The following is an 11,288-nucleotide window of genomic DNA, read 5'->3' as shown; positions in this document are numbered from 1 at the left end:
TTATAACATAAATAGTTGGCTGCTTTAAAACACTCATTTTATTATATATGGTAGGGCCTTGTTTTTGGTGGGGCTTGTTTTGCTAATTTATGACGCATGGTATAATTCCAAGAGATATGCCTTATCTCGTTGAGCAAAGACAAAGATTGAATTGGGGGAAAAAGATCCACGTGACTGGTAGTCAGTGAGTAAATCGTGCCATGCCATTGCCAGCGTGTTCTAGTCGACAAACAACTCAATGGACATGTCCAATTTCGTACGTCATAATTAAATGCTGGCAACTTTTATCCTTGGAATTTTCGGCTTCGTGGACGAGATTCGGATCTCTCTCCGGGATATTCTTCACTTCTGAGTCCCGACTCTTGAGTTTATAGCTTCGAAGTCATGGAAGTTGAAAATTGTGGTGGAGGCTACGCTTTTTTTTTTTTTTTGGTCCTTTTTATTCTCCATGGTATATTCTACTATATGTACATTTTTGAACCGATATCGCGTATTGAACTCATATAGTTTTTGATAAAAAAAAAAATCTTACAGCTAAAAGCAAATAGTTACACATAGACCTGTCAAGAAATCAGATACTGACTAATAGGATATGAATAATGTTAATCAAACAAGTTAACTCAATTTAAATCAATGTAACGTATAAATGATTTCTAGACTTTTCTATCCAATCAAGTTTGAATTTTCCTATCTTGTAATTTAGTTTGATCTTTGAAAATTTTCATACGATGTTCGTTAACTCAGTAAAGAGGATACGACCTTGTTTATGAGAAGTTTGTTTGATTATCGTATTGATTTTGGTCGACCCATCTTTCTTAACAAATCTAATTTAACACAAGATATTTGATCGAAGTTCGATTTGCATATAGTTTTGATTTCGCGACAAAACACGTTAAACAATCTATATAACATTATAGGATTGTAGAAAAAACATTTTTAGAGACTCTGTATGTAAAAAATCATTCTTCATTATATGATGACGTGATATAATTTCATTCTATAAAACGTCATAATCTGAACTATTTGTAAAAAATACGAGGTCAAAGTTACAAGCAAGAAGAGGAAAACCGAGATAATGGAAAGAAGTAGGAGAGCCTTGGGCATATTCTCCCTTGGGTTCCCTAGATATCCCATCCCATGTATGTCACGAGCTTACCCACGCAATTCAAAGCCGGCTCGTTCCAATTTTTTATCATTTTTTATTATTTTATTATTTTTATTTTTATGTTTTTGTGTTTGCATTTTTTTCTCCTATCCTCAATTGTTTATTTTTCCTATTACAACTTACTATACTAAATTTTTATTTATTTTTTTTTTTAAAGGGGAACAACTGGTGACAAGTCACGGTTATCCATTTTTTTCGAGAGCCGAGAAGATTCACAGAAATATTTCAGAACTTACTATACTAAACTCAATCAAAGAGATTATGAAGAGATTTGAGAAAGTGAGACAATCTCACTAATATAAGGCATCTTCCTACAACCTTAAGGGTGCGTTTGTTGCACTAAGTTGGACTGGCTTAGGCTAGACTAAACTGAACTAACTTAGTGAAGCGTTTGGTGCAGTATGATACTAAATAACTAAAATAATAAAAATAATAATTAAATCTTATCTTTTACATTTTTTTTCTTTTTTTCTTCCCTTTTCTAGAAAACTCTCCCACTCCCGAAAGCTCTGCATCTTTTTCTCCTGCCCTTCCAACTCCGTCTCACTTTCACTCTACTTTCCCCTTCATCGTCAAACTCCATTCATTTTCACTATTATCAGAAAAAAGCCATCTTTTAGATGTTGAAATTGCAGACCATCAAACTCCATTCATTTTCACTATTATCATCAAACTCCACCCTTTTCACAACTCAAGCATTTTTGAAGAATACAATATGGGTTTTGTAATTGATTTTTGTTTTATGGGTTTTGGCATATCTGTATCTGGGTTTTGGTGGGCGTCATGGAATTTGGCGACGGTGTCGTGGCAGATGAAGGCACGGTCGAGCGGAGGTCAAGCAAGCCGAGGATCTGAGCAGAGGAGAATTGTTGCCTCTCAACTGCAATGATAAACACGGGATGCGCGACGCAGTGAGTGATGAATCTGCCTGATTTTGAGTTTGAGTTCAGGGCAAGGAGAGAGGAAAGAGAGAGTGAAACAGAGAGTAAGGAGAGGTCTTAGCTAGTCCCATGGTTTTCGGGGACTCTCACTAAGAACCTTTAGTGAAGCCTTTAGTGTAGGCGAGTCCGGGCTAGTCTCATTAACACTAGTTCCGGATGATAACAAACAGCGGACTGGACTAATAGTTAGTCCAGTCTAGTCTAGTGACAGTTAGTGAAAATTGGCCACTTTGCAAAATTGTTTGTTCCCAACCATGATAACTCTTCTTTACAACAATACATTTACATTATCAGGTGAAAATTGGAACTAAACCACAGAGTAAGTCACAAAAAATCGTTTGGTATATGTAATATGTCGAACTTAAAACCACATACTTACAAATGAAGAATAATATCACTGAATCATAATGAAAGTGACTTTTTTTATTTTAATTTTTTTTTATAATAATAACGGTGACTGGTAAAAAGTAAAAACCATATAAAGTACCCAAAAATGGAATAAAGCTAACGTTTAAATCACTAATTTATTTACTAATTAGCATTTGTTTGATATCATTCTGGTCATTGGAATTTAGCCCAACTACTCCAATTTTGGTCAACTTAAGAAATATTTTATGATATCTTGGCAGAAATCTCACGTCAATGCTTTAGCATCTATAGGGAACATTTTCAGGATATTCCTAAATCCTAATTGAATAAATAAATAAGTTTATATATGTGAACTGTTATTAACACTCCAATTTTGGTCATTCTATACTTCTTATAAGTGTAATTTTCTTACTAATTATAAAAAATTTGAAGTGCAAAATGAAATTTTTTAAATACCAATAACAATTCCCTTAGAGCAAGTCCACCGGAGTGGACTTTGCCCAGCACCCAGTCCAAATAGCAGCCCAGCACCCTGTCCATGTCCTCCAGCCCGCGCAACTGCTTGGCACCCAGCCCATGCTGGTCTCTGGGCCAACACAAAACAGGCTGACCAAGAAGTCGGGCCATTTGCTGGCGCATGGCCATGTGGCCGATCCTGGGCTCTTGGATTTGAATATTTTTCAAATCCAACGGTCTAGATTAATTAACTACATTAAAATTAATTAAAAAATATAAAAAAATACAGATTTAAAAAAATATATATATAGTAAAATTTTAAAAAAGTTATTATTTTCTTTCTATAAATATCTAACGCCCATCTTCCACCTTACACCACATTTATTTAGTGTGCTTTTTTAAGTTTATTTGATGAGTATGTAATTTTATTTTAGTGTGTATTTTTTTTAAGTTTATTTGAAATTTTATTTGAAATTGGTTAAAAATCTTATCCGAAATAAACTTTAAAAAAAAAACACACACACACACACCAAATAAATGCGCTGGGTGCTAGCGCATTTTTTTAGGGGTGGAGATGCCTTGGCCCATTACTGTTCACTTCAGTATATTACTGTTCACTTAAGTGGATAAATGCGCTGGGTTCTGACGTAAAGTCCTTAGGAGTGGACTTGCTCTTATAGATTTAATATATGCCGTAATGCTTTCATCTAACGAAACAGGTCCAGCAATTGATTCGAATATGGGCCTGCAACCGATCCAACAATTCAAGCACTTCCGCGACTCTACTACATCAGTCTCCTACGAAATCGGCCAGAAATCATTCTCATAATAACCTAACCTTTGGGGCAAACAATGAACAATCCTACAAACCTAGTCCCCTTGAAACGAGAAGTGTTTTGAATGCGGTTGTTCTATGCGACAACTCATCGTGAAGTTGTGCTACTATTATCCTGAGAATTGTTCTTATTGAATTAGAATTCGGTTATTTGATGATATGATAGGAGTCATACTCGAATTATCTGTAATAACTCTTTAAGTTTGTTTCTGAAGTGATCCACCCCCTTGTGTTACAAAAAAAAAAAAAAAAAAAAAAAAAAGGTGCCACCGCTACCACATAGACCGATTAACCATTTCACTTCTTTGTGAGTGTGCTACAACATAGAAAAACTGCATTCACACACTTCTCGCTTAATGTATAAATTATTTTGAAAAACAAGAAAAGGCGGATTTTATTTTTAATCATCAATGGGATTATCATTTGGGGAAATTGGATCCTAGTTTTTAGAACATACTTGACAACTTGGACACCGATATATACGGTTCATTATGCCACAGATTAGTACGCAGTGCGTAATACAACTATAGAAACTTTGCCTTCGAGAGTGAACACTGACCATGTATTAGTGGCTGCATGGTGGCTACAGATTTTGGACACTAAAATCAGCCTTTAATGAAATCAAGAGACAGGCAGATATTCTACTAGTGCATTAATTACTTTGTCTTAAGCTTAATCAAGTAGTCTTTTTTTTTTTTTTAAAGGGAGACAATTGGTGGTGAATTACGATTATCTACATCTTTTTAGGTCTGGATGGGACGAGTTGGAAATTTCACTTCATCCTTGATCATGATCAAGTAGATTCACAGCTTACAAAGTATTGAACCTAAGGCCTCCTTTTTTTCATTTAAACTTGGAAAATTTGAAATTAGCCCATTATTTGTATGAATATACGTAAGATTTGTTTGATTGAGACTAATGAAAAAAGAGTTTTCTTTGTCTTAATCGCGACTAATTAAGCCTACCAGGGTTTTACTCTGACTTCACTCATGGAAGCTCTCATGGTATCAAAAATGTCGTTTCATATATACTATATGTTTTATAGCTACGTATCTGTTTGGACCCAATTTTACAATATCGGCCCGAGCAATCGAGACCGTAGACCGTTGGCTTCCATATTTTACCATTGGATTTTCGTAGTAATTATCTTATGAAATATATTTGTGGAAGCAAAGGAGGTCAATTCCAGTTCGAATTGTTACACTTACATGATGATTGGTTTGAAAGTTAACGTGGCGGGTTAAGAGACTATTTTCCATGCGTTTCATGTGTAAGATAATTAGTAGTTGGAAATGGAGATAAAGAGGGCAAAGGTGGATAAGGGCCGAATTTCTTGGAACCGAACCATGCATGCAGGTTATCTCGGTAATGATGGTATCTGATGAATACCGGAAGATAAGGAATGGTGATGTGGTGTGATCAGATGGGGTTTGAAGATATAAGAATTGGTAAAGAATGAAAGAATATTCCTTTTGTTTTCTATCTGATCAAAACAACAATTTGCATGCAAATTGAATGTTTGTCAGATAAGATAATACGGAAAATAAAGATGAGAATGAATAGTCAAAGGATGGAGTTGCATGTAGACGTGTGAGTCTAGGTCTAAAGTGATGCGATTTCATTAGTACATGAGTCTTCAGGAAAGCTTTGAAGCCTTAATCACGTGGAAGGCTTTACAGTTTTGAAGTTTTCAACATTATCTTTAAGAAATTGAGAGATATGACGCAGAACTTGAGATAAAGTTTGAATACAGGATGATGTTCCCTATTGTTGGATTGTTAATTGGACTCTACAAACACCATCAGGCCGTGCCAAGCAGATATCCAACCCTATAAATACAAGACTCAATGCATCGTTTAGAGCTCCTCCAATTCAACACACAAACTGCCCTGCACAAACTCTCGCTCTACGCGAAACCTCTCAACAATCTTGAGATTTTTATTTTTATTTTTATTTTCTTTTTCCGCCAACACATCTTCAGTTTCGATAAACAGTACTGTGAAGGCAACCGGCGACATCTTTAGTTTGGATAAACAGCACTGGAGCCGTAGAATCAGCCGACCGATGAGCACTTTCAATTTGGATAAACAGTACTGCTTCGAGACCGACTGATTACCTATCCAAGTCTTGGTCGACAAGGATTTTCAAGTCCTTGTTGGTAGAGGTCATCTCATCAACATTCTTGGCGAAGTAAGGTGTTACTAGGTTATTGCATTCAGCACATTGAAAGCCGAATCTGATATTGAACTTCGCAAAACTAGTAGCCTTGTCTTCAAGCTTTAGAACCCGAAGGTCGAGACGTGTTCCTTCCTCAGTCGCAGTCACAAGATCAAGGAGTCAGCAGCACGCCCGACGCAACATCAACATATTTTACTCCCCGGCCGAGCTCGGCCGATGAGTTGGCAAGCCCCACACACAACCGAATGACGTAGTTAGCTTATTAATTACTCGGCCTGCGCACCACGTAGGCTTGGTAGTTTTTAGGATCAACAATATCACATTGGAGTTTTGGGATCAATATATTCTTGACATCGGACCTACCTTCGAAAACACAATTGATAGATCAGGTCTTTTTCCTAAGTGGATGACCTAACTTTTCCTGCAAATGTCATTTAATATATATATGATCGATATTTTTTTTATCTTGAATTACTTATAAATTTAATGGAAAATAACAATTTTTTTGTTCTTATATATATATATAGTAGGCAATATACATACTAATTATCCATTTGTAATATATATCAAGACCGACGCAGTAGATGAAGAGTTAAGAAAATGGACATAATTAATGGAGGGGAGAGAGACTTCGAATGACCAAGTGATAAGGTGGAGGTGGTCCTTCGGCCATCCATTTCTGTTTGGCTAGCTATGGCTTGAACTAAAGTGCCTCGCGTTAATTTGGTGGTGCAAACCCTAGAAAGTTGAAAACGATCCATGTTCTTGTTAGGAGTACAGTGTTGTGTGGATGAGTTTTGTTGATGTGTCTAACCAATGTCCTGCTCCTTTTACATTTCCTTTGTCCGGTGCATCTGAAACTAGTCCTAGAAATTAGTATGCTAATTATTGAAAATGATGAATATAAAGTATGGAAGATGCATGGTCATGCACTTATACAGTTAATTACTGCCACTTTGTCACCTGTTGCTGTGTACAGTGTAATTGGGAGTACTAGTTCTCAAGATCTTTGGACCCGTCTTAAGGGACATTTCTCTACAGTATCTAGGACAAGTTTATTTCAAACAAAGTTTGATATACAAACAATTAAAAAAAAGGCTCAAACTCTTGTCCCAGTATTTGCAGAGAATTAAAAAGGCTAGAGACTATCTTTCTACTGTAGGAGTGTATTTGAGGATGAAGACATTGTCATTTTGGCTCTTATTGGACTACCTTCTGAATATAACACTTTCAAATGTGTCATAAGAGGTAGAGAAAATGTTATCTCTTTGAAGAAGTTTAATCCTAAGTACTTGCATAAGAAGTTATTATGAAGCCAATACTAATTAGGGTCTAACTTTCAGTCCAGTAACACCTCTTCATATGGGTACCCATTTAATTTTGGTCAATCCAACTATATATGGATTCAAACCTTACAACAACAAGAAGAAGGGCAAGGGAAAGTTCAATTAGGGCAATAGGCATAATATGCCTAAGCAGTCATATCACATTCAGACTACGATTCTTCCTACTCCAAATGCATAATACTTTCCTCCTTTTCTATTAATGTTGCATAATTTTATTGTGCAAGCGTAATAATCTGAAAAGTTCGTTCTCTGATAATCTTTAAAATCAACATTGATGGTTCGTGGAATGATCGTTCCAAACGGGGAGGTATTGGGGTGTTGATTCGAAATGATCAAGGTGTGTTTGGCAAAAACTTTTAATCATATTGGCTCTCTTCTGGTTAGTGATGCATTGGCTGTTAGAAAGGGTATTTTGCTGGCGACTCTAAGGGGTTTTCAAAACTTCATTTTAGAAAGTGATTCTCTCCAAATTGCGGCAACACTTAATGAATCCTCAATCAATTTGTCTATTGTTGATGCACAAAACCAGTTAGACTTTGGAACAATGTAAAGTGTCAAGTTTGTGACATTCGCTACATTGCTTCAATCACCTAGTGAGGACAATATGTAAAGAGATAGAGATAGGGAAGCAAACACAAGATGTACTTGGTTTACCCTAAGTTTGCCTACTTCCACGGGGTAAAGGAGTTCTCATTAACAGTGAAGAGTTTATACAATACATAGGTTCAAGTATAATCATCATTAGTGGATTCTAATGATGAGTTTAAGTACAGTAATGGCATTCGTCCTTAATTGTAGGAGAATGGTCTTCTTTTATAGTTAAGGAGAGTCTCCGGCTTTCGTCCGTGGTTGATATGGGACTCTAGGAGCTTTATTCTGACTTTGATACGCATCATGATGTGATTGGCCTCTTGGATGGAGGGAAATTCTTGTACTTCGGCATGGGTGCCTCAACATGAATCCCTCAGTGAGTTTCTGAAGGTATGAAGTTGACCGGTGCTTGGTAGTTTCGGGATTGGTCAAGTATAGTACAAACAGTGCTCCTTTAAGTTCCCGAGTGAGGAAATCTTCTCGAATTGGGACTTTACAAATCCAAGTAACTAAGTAATCACGAAACTTCTGAGTATCGAAGTGTAGTAGCATATAGTGGGAGTCCCCCAAGTTTCCAAGTGAAGATGATGGTCGAAGGATATTCTTGAGTCATTGAAGGAAAATGACTTCAAAAATTCTCCCCTCTTTTTTTAGATGTAGCCCAAGGATATATTTTTTTTTCTTAAGCCCAATTCCTTCTTTTTGTTTTTGTGAGAAGAAAAAAAATGTGGTTGACGTCTTTTCCTTTATGTACATAGCTTGAATGGTTAAAGTTAGTCATAGGACCCCATAAATTGATTGTGTTTCACACTGTCTTAATCAAGAGTGTGTGAAGCTTTTTACATGTTGTAGTGTTGAAGCTTTTTACTTTTGGCACATTGCTTGAGTGGTTGAAGTTTTTTCTTTGGGCACATAGCTTGAGTGGTTAAAGCTAGTTGTAGGACACCATAACTTGATTTTGTTTCACACTGTCTTGATCCAGAGTGTGTGAAGCTTTTAACATGTTGTAATGTTGAAGCTTTTTTCTTTTGTCACATATCTTGAGTCGTTGAAGTTTTGTAGGTGAAGTTTTTTTGTTGAAGCTTTGTAGATGAAGCTTTTGGGTTGAAGCTTTGTAGGTGAAGCTTTAGGTTGAAGCTTTATAGGTGAAGCTTTAGGTTGAAGCTTTGTAGGCAAAACTTTTTTGTTGAAGGTTTGTAGGAGAAGCTTTTTGGTTGAGGCTTTGTAGGTAAAGCTCTTTGGTTAAGGCTTTGTAGGTGAAGCTCTTTGGTTGAGGCTTTGTAGGTGAAGGTTTTGGTTGAGGTTTTGTGGGTGAAGGTTTTTGGTTGAAGCTTTGTGGGTGAAGGTTTTTTATTGAAGATTTGTGGTGAAGTTTTTTTGTTAAAGCTTTGTGGGTGAATCTTTTTTGTTGAAACTTTGTAGGTGAAACTTTTTGCTTAGGAATATAGCATGATAGTTGAAGCTATTCCTAGAGCATGATAAATTGATTTTGCTTCACACTAACTTGATCAAGAATGTGTGAAACTTTTGACATTTGTAGTTGCCTCCTATGTGGTGAAGCTTTGTTGGCCTCCACATGTTATAATTAATAATTAATTAATTGCTTAATTAATAATTAGTTAATTAATAATTAATAATTAACAATTAATTAAATAATTTCTGAAATTTTTTTTTACCCTTTTTTTTAACTAGGGACAAGAAAATGTTGGAAATACCACATACATAGATTTTGCTTCCACAAGTAAGAGTGTGCAAGGCAAACCACATATTGTAGTAGTTGAGGTTCGGATGAACTATATAAATTGATTTTGCTTCGCACAATCTTGATCAAGAGTGTGCGAAGTTTTTTACGAGTTGCAGTGTTTGTATTATTACAGAGAGGAATTGTCTGGAGCAGATGCAAGAGGGCTGAAGAGCTTGATCTTTGTATACCATGTACTGAAGCCTTTGTTGGCTTATAATAAGACTTTGTTGGTAACTATAACCTTTGTTGGGCGTAAGCGCTCCCCAGTTGGGTTGAGTTAAGCTTGCTTATCACCCGTTTGAGTTGTAAGGCTTGAGGGTTTTTGATTATTTGTGAATGCTAAAAGTTCACATGTACAAGTTGTATTACTCCTCACCTAGTTGGTGGGAAGAATAGTGAGTTGCCAAGACAAAAATGTTTATTAATAGTACTAGTTGTACTCTTCATTGCCTGATTGGTGATACAAATGTGAGTTCCTTCATCACCTAGTTGGTGATAAGAGTGGCAAGTTGCCGAATGATATTAGCGTACGTGGTTGGACCTTTCATCACTTTGTTGGTGATATGAATGTGAGTTCCTTCATCACTTGGTTGGTGAGAATAAGGGTAAGGTGTCGAGGCACATTGTAGCAAGTGTTGTATGACAAAAAATATGTTGACACCTATTCGACGCTCAGTTGGCTTATGTATGAATGTGTTGAAATGTATGATGTTTATGTTGATTGACATGAGTGATGCTTATGAATGTTTTGCTATGCATGAAGGAATCTATGCTTTGGATATGTGAACCATGTTGATTGTAACACTTAGTTTCACTTACTTTGTGTCAAAGTATGCATGTTGAAACTCTGAGTTAGGTATAGAGATAAGTCAGCGTAGACCAAGTGTTCCAGTGCTAGGAATGTAAAAAAACTCAGACGAAGTTGTTTGAATTCCCTCTTCATTAAATATTTGTTGAATGGCTTGTGTTACGAAAGATCTCAAACAGTTGAGGGTCAAAACATTTGTAATGTGTATGCCTTCTTATTATAACATTTGATTCAGCACCTAGTCCCCCCAATTTGAAAGAGCAAGGCTTGACCCTATGGTCATAATAATTGAAGGTACGTTCACCCCTGGTTGTCTTGATATGAACCTTTATCCCTCTTTTAGTAATGAGCTTGCTGAGAGTAAAGATCATTCCTTTTACCAAGAGATGAATACGTTTGGTGACTTAGCGAGTAGCTAAGTGAGGCAAGAGATGATGCAATAAGTGTCTGAATGACCAAAACCTCCTCACTTGGTAGAACTTGACTTCTACTCCCTACTTGTTGATAGAGGTTAACCATAAGAGGGTTCCCTTGGTATATCATTACCTCGACAAATGCATGATTGTAAGCTTGCATCATCACCTCAGAGTAAGTCTTCCAAGTGTTAAAATTGATCATGTACTTGAAGAAGCATTCATGCATGCTTATCGTGAAGGCCATGAGTGTTGTTTTATCATCTGCCTTAGCGCAACGAGAGTACTCGTGGTTGAAGCAATTAACATATTCATTCAATGACTCGTCCGATTTCTGATGAATGGTGTATAACTCATCAGCAAAGTGTAAGCGATCAACATGGAAAATGTGTTGAACCATAAAGAGTCTTCTTATCTCATCGAATGAATCCACAATATTAGG

This window comes from Malus domestica, chromosome 15 (genome assembly GCF_042453785.1).
Source record: "Malus domestica chromosome 15, GDT2T_hap1".
Classification (NCBI taxonomy): domain Eukaryota; kingdom Viridiplantae; phylum Streptophyta; class Magnoliopsida; order Rosales; family Rosaceae; genus Malus; species Malus domestica.
This window is presented reverse-complemented; position numbering follows the sequence as displayed.